The 6375-nt window shown below is 41.1% G+C and overlaps 1 protein-coding gene across 6 annotated transcripts in view; it reads left to right on the top strand.

The window, feature by feature from the left end:
- The window catches only part of ZBTB20 (zinc finger and BTB domain containing 20), a 444040-nt gene that overhangs the window by 415602 nt on the left and 22063 nt on the right, over window positions 1-6375 (top strand). For all 6 annotated transcript variants that reach the window (XM_031056601.1, XM_031056598.1, XM_031056600.1 and 3 more), the window contains one exon: window positions 724-911. The gene's annotated coding sequence lies outside the window, so the exon portion shown is untranslated. The remainder of the gene's footprint in view (window positions 1-723; window positions 912-6375) is intronic.

Here is a 6375-nt window from a genome sequence, read left to right as displayed (position 1 = left end):
GGGTGCTCGCTGCCCTGTTCGGCGTGCTCGCTGTGTGATTCAAAACCTGCCGCCTCGCCTGGTGCCTCGCCTTCTCCAGCCGTGAAGCTAAGGTGGTGACTGACTACCTCCTTGATGTTCCACTGAGGCTTAATTCCTTGGAGCTTCTGGATGGAGGGAGGTGTTGAGAGCTCGTGTGCTCAGTGCTCACAGACAGCTGTTTCAGGTTCCAAGTCTTAATGCTTTACTTAGATGACCTCTGCATCTCAAAATTGCCTCTTGTGCTTTTCCCCACAATGAAGTCTCTGAACTGATTAGTTTTGAACTTGAAACTTGTGTATTTGTTTGCTTTTCAGACAATTCTATTATATTTCTGTATAACTCTCTCTATTCAGAATGCTACAGCCTTGGTTAATATTTGTCAAATGGCACTCTGACTGTCTAAACTACTGGGACGAGTTTCATTTTATATGTCATCAGTAGGGGCAGAATAAGGAGCTTCATGCTTGGCCTATTTGCTGTAATACAGTCCCAGGGCCATTGCATCAGAGTCAAAACAAGGAGCAGCTTGTTTCCAAACAAGAAGTACGGAGGAGAGTCTTCTCTGCCTCCTTCCCTGTAAGGGAAAAGAGAGGCGAGAGGGGGGTGGTGGGGGGGGAAGAAAGTTATCTTTAACAGATTCTAAAAATGCCTTTTCCCAAATATGCAGTCAGTCCCTTCAAAGGTCTCTTTGTTTATTTTCAGGAAGAAACCCAAGACAGCTGAAAACCAGAAGGCGTCTGAGGAGAATGAGATTACTCAGACGGGTGCATGCAGCGCCAAGCCAGGCCTTCCCTGCCTGAACCTTGAAGCTGTTCCTTCTCTGAGCCCAGCCCTCATCCACTCTCCACATTCACCAACAAACCTGCACGCACACACAGGGTCATCTGATTGTGAGTACACCAACATGCTGCTGGGGTTCTTGAAAACACCTCCCTTACTGTGCACCAGGTTTTCCAGTTGGATGCTCTTCCCATGATGTCATAAAGAGGACCACCTCAGGGCTTACCTTCTCCCTTCTCTGGGAATTACATCTAAAGCAGAACATTTTTGTGGTAAGGTTGTGATAATGCAATCAGCCAGAAAAAGCTGAGAGCGTGTCGTTAGGTCAGGTTGCTGCTTATTGCGAATTAAAAAGGGAAGACCCCTCAAGCATGTCTTTGTCCAACTAGAACTGTTGCTCCGCTCCAGGTTCTCATTACCCAACCATATCTCCTGACTGGGGCGTTTCAGTCTGTGCTGAAAACATGGGCCTGGCTTTGCAGCGCAGGACTGTAAAGTTTCCATGAAGAAAGGGGGGAGCGTTTTGTGGAGAGGATCAGTCTGTGAGAGTCTGGAAAATCTTTGTAGCCCTGTGTGGTTGTAACCAGCCTTAAGGCCCGTGTTTTGAGGGCATTCACTTTCAGATTACTCAGCATGGGTTAATTGCCCTTTAGAAAATGTTCTTCTCCATTTTGCCAAAAAATACAAAAAATAAGGGAGGAGATTATTAAAACTGGATTTTGGAAAGTCACCTGACCTTGCCAGCTCTTCAAAACATTGTCATTTCACAGAGGTCATTGCCTGGAAGTCTCTTGGGCAAGAATGCGCAGGGTAATGTGCATTTCATCACTCACTAGTTTTAGAATATATAGTTTACCTCTTCTGCAGCGGTTTAGAATGTAAATTTACAAGAGGAGGGGAAAAAGGAGAAGATGATGACACCAGGTTTCAACAGCTCAGAAGCCAACCAGACTTTGCAAAAGCCTGTAAAAAAAAAATCAGGGCATGACAATAAAAAATCAGATTAAAAAGTATGTGTATCCTTTCCTTTCTTTAATTTAGAAATCCTGCCTCAGGGCCAAGCTTGGAAGCAGTCGGGTTATAGGGATCATCACTATCAAAATCACTTTAGCTGCAATTCATTCCTGTTGGTTTCTGACTTTATTCATTATGAGCTTCTGCTAGAGATCTTGATTTTAATAGAGCTGGTAAACATTGGGGAGACTTTCCTAAATCTCACCTGGTGATTTGGGGAGAAGAAAGAACTGTGAAACAATTGAACAGCAGGCAGCGTGCAATTTAGTATATACAAGAATTCTTTTCAAATTGGAGATGTCAGGCTCTTTGTTAAAACTGGGGTGCAGTTTTGTCTTGTAATGTTTTGTGAAAACAAAAAGCTTGTGAAAAGATGCAAAAAATGAGCAGAACAACAAGAAAAAAATAATCCTTTTTTCAAACAAAGAATCCCTTTATCCCATTCACAAAGATGAAAGAGTTCATTAGTAAATGGGATTTGAAACCTCACACTGATTTTTTTGACAGTACAAATGGAAACCCATGAAAGCAACCTTAGGACAGAGGCCAGCAGGGATTGTTGGGAACTTGGAGAATGAGCTCCTGCTTTTGCTTTCTGAGGTGGCCAAGTTCGGGGTGAGGAGTATTGGCAGAGGGCAGCAGGGGAAGGTGGAGCCTGCACTTCTTCACGCTCTACCTGTTCTGTGCATAGTCTTTTTGACTTCTAAGTTTTTTGTGTCCCCAAGTCACCTTCCAGATCATGTCAAAGACCTTTTCCAACCTAAACAATTGTATTATTCTGTAAATAGGATTAAACTGCCAGCCCAGGTTAGATGCTCCTTTCACACTGCAAGTGTGGGGGATTTTTTCAGAAAATGGGTTTAATAGCAATTTCAGCATTAACATTGTCCTGTCTTGTGAATTGTTGAATTTTAGTTCCCAAAATATAGCTAGAGTCCTGCAAAAATTCAGGAAATATTAAGACCTCTGGTGGTATCGATCTCTGTTAGCTGAAAGCAATAGAAAATCTCACAATTATTTATGATGGGTTATGACCTTTATCAGGCTGTATTTGTTAGGGGTGGTATGCATATAATTAGTGTTTGGCATGCCCTTGCAAAACAGCAAGAACCCACATGAACTGAAATGAGGCGTGATGAATATTTACTGCATATTTACTGCAGCTTTCTACCATGTTTCGTGGTGGTTTTTTTTCATATTGCCTCAAACTTCATGCTGGAATATGTTTGTGGATGCAAAAGATTGATTTTTGTGGCACCCAACATTAGAAACGAGTCTCCCTGCAGTTACAAATGCTTTCTCCATACCTCTGATGTGCCCTGTCTTTTGGGTCAATTATTTCTCCTCACTCTAGAATCTCTGTCTTTCTCTTCCTCTCCCCTCAGAGCTACATTGCCACATCTTTCTTCCTCTCCACTTTTGGACCCATGGTGATGCTTTTCTTCGGGCCAGCAATACTTTCTGTCCTTCCCTCTACCTTTAGACAGCACAACATTGCTTTTCTTCCCTTGCCCAGACCATCCTACTGCCTGGGCAGTAGCCCTACAGCTGGGCAGATACCTCATTTTCAAAGGACATTCTTCATTCTCCTGGGGGGTTTTCTAGTGGATGGCAAATAATACAGAAATACTATAGAACTAAAGTTAGACTGAAAGTTTGGTAGGAATTTTCTCTGAAAATACCAGAAGCACCTAGGAAGAGTCAGCATGGTAGGGTATATCAATTCTTGGAAAAATGCACAGATGTACACATGGTTTCATAAGGCCTCATTTATGTATCTGGGGGGAAAAAAATAAGGCTTGGATTTTATGGACCACCTATTCAAATCAGTTTGAAATCTTCACTGACCATTTTGCATGCACAGTCACTAGTGCTTGGCAGAAAACACCACCACATGTTTATTATTATGAGAAATGTTCAGAAGCCAATCTACTTTAAAATATCAGGGTGCTTTTGGAATGATTCAGATCAAATTTTTTTTTCCAGGCAAAGGAAATAAAAACTCTGTGATAGCCATCTGCTCCTCAGCTGTAAAAGGCAGAGGTGAAGAAAGCCTGAAGCAATAGTCTGAATGCCAGTCTTACTGATATGAATACTTAGGAAAAAAAAAAAAAAAAAACCTTGGGTAAAGTCATATGTGATGCACAACATAATTCAGGGTTTCATTCTGTAGCATTGTATATTCAACATGCTGCTTCTGGTGCCACTTACTCCAAATGAAATTGCATTATTTCTGAGATTTGTAGGAATAGGTTCTAGATTTCTGGGTTTGAACACTATTTCCAGCACAGATGAATCCTTGAAGCTAAATCCAGAGCACAGGATCAGGATGCACTGTGTCCAGTCCCATCTCTTTTAGTCTTGGGAAATGCAATACAGTTGGACAAACAAGTTAGAGGAAGAGGTGCTTCCTGAGGTAACTATTTTCATGGAGGGCTTAGCAGCCCTCATGATTCAAAACCACCACTTTCAATTAATTTGGAATTAAATGATAGAGTGAGCTGGTAGAACTCCAGCTGAGTTATACATCTAGCTACTCAGCTGTCACAAACAGATCTATCTGCTTACCCAGAAGAAAGGTGCTCGAGCAAGGACAAGCAGAAGTTGTGGAAAGGTTATAAAAAAAGCAGAGGAAAGCAATGAGATTTGTTCTATTCACATTTTTTCACATATTTCCTTGCTTATGTATAGAGAATGCATAAAGTGCATAATAAGGTTGTAGTTCAAAGGCTGAACAGCCTCAGGTAAAGTTTCTAAAGATTTCAGTGAGAAGAAAAAGGTCATCAGGAGCTGGCTGTATTTAAACTGATTTGGTCTGCATAGGCCACTTATTTCTGGAGCTTTTCAGAAAGCATCTATAACTGTATATATTTTGCAAGCGTGCCAAGAGATAAGATCATTTTGGCAGAAACTTTCACGAGTTCTCAAAGATACAATCAGACAAAAACTTCATTCAGGCTCTGATGTATGCATCTTAACAGATGTGTCCAGACTCAAAGGAATCCCACGGGAACAGTGCAACTGAATCTCTTTGTCTCTATTGATAGTTAAAAGAGTTATTCTTAGACATTGGATGGTCCATCTGTGAAGGAATTTGTTCCAGACAAGACAAAAGCAACATCTTTGCAAAGAGTTTCCATGGGACTAAGAGGCAGGTTGGACAATCACTGGATAAACTTCTGAAGCAGTATTTATGATTTTAGAGAACACAGAATTCTTGCAGAGACCTGAGGTTCTGGTAAGGAATGAGCTGAGAAGAAAAGTAAGCCATGAATAATTTTTTTAATCTGTTAAACAATCATTGGCAGGTTGTCGAAATAAGGGAGGACTTTCTAAAGTTATGTTTTAGCAAGGGACAGGGGGTGGTTTATTGCATTAAATAGAATCCACTTTATAAACAGTGTCAGTGATAGACCACATCTGAGCTCTTTGCCCCTACATGCTTAAGTACCATGGCTGACTTGGTCCAATTCCAGCATTTTTCAGCTTTCACAGGACAGGAACTTTGAAGCAGAGTATTTGCTTTTTTCCCTTCTAAGTACTGATTTTCGTAGCTTCTTAGCCTTCCAGCATGACAGGGAAAGACAGAGTGGGAACTTCACAAGATTCCTGAACTCCACAGAGCATTGAGAGTGAATATAGATGCTCTGGGGTTTTGTTTTCTTGAGCAGCTAGAGGGACCCACCAGTCCCTTCCCATGAATCTGCCAGCTCATTTTGCCTGGGGCTAGTATAGAGGCTGGGTAGATCTGAAGATGGTTTGGCCTCATCTTTACCTTTTAGGTTTCCTGTGTTTCTCTTAGAGGTTCTGTGGCAGGAAGGGAATGGTTACATGCCCTGATGGTCTTCTTCTCCCTGGAAATTTGTGGCTGTGATTCCCTAGGAGCTGCTCTGGAGCTTTCAAATAGTCTTCACTCTCAGTGAAGACAGGAGGCCCCCTGATTCTACCAGCTTCCTTGTTTAGTGAGTCAGGCAGTATGTCAATAGTAATTTCAGCTGTATTTTTGCTAATCTATGTATGGCATGTCTTAGCTAAGGCCGAATATTTTTAGGTTGTTTTTGGTGACCTAAGAAATTTTGTATGTTTAGATATCTATTTTAGATGATATAATAATAATGATACAGGCCTTTTCTGTAGAAAGCTAAACTGAAAGCAAGGATATCCATAGTTCTCAAATACTGACGCTATAACACTAATTGTACTTTCATCTTGCACAACATTTGAAATTTTGTTTGGTAGCTGCTTCTCTTTTTAGTAGCTGTAAGTGATTTCTATGTCCCGTGCACTTGTATTTTTGTTTGTAAAATTATCAAAGAAGTATGGGTCAGGAATAACTTGTGTTTTCATAGAAGCAAATATGTGTTGCTTAAATTGTGTAGAGACAAAAGTAGGTACAAGTACAGATATGCAAAACTATAAGCTGAGTTCACCCTGCCTTTTGAAAAAGCCATCATAATACATTGAAGAACTGGTAGTGAAAAATGTGCTAATGGTAGGAACTGGTCTCTATATTCTAATCGGTGCACTAAGTGAGTTTTGTCAGTTTGGTCTCTCGGGCTT

Source organism: Geospiza fortis, unplaced genomic scaffold (genome assembly GCF_000277835.1).
Source record: "Geospiza fortis unplaced genomic scaffold, GeoFor_1.0 scaffold1, whole genome shotgun sequence".
Lineage (NCBI taxonomy): Eukaryota > Metazoa > Chordata > Aves > Passeriformes > Thraupidae > Geospiza > Geospiza fortis.
The sequence above is the reverse complement of the archived record's forward strand: the minus strand, read 5'-3'. Positions and strand labels throughout refer to the sequence as shown.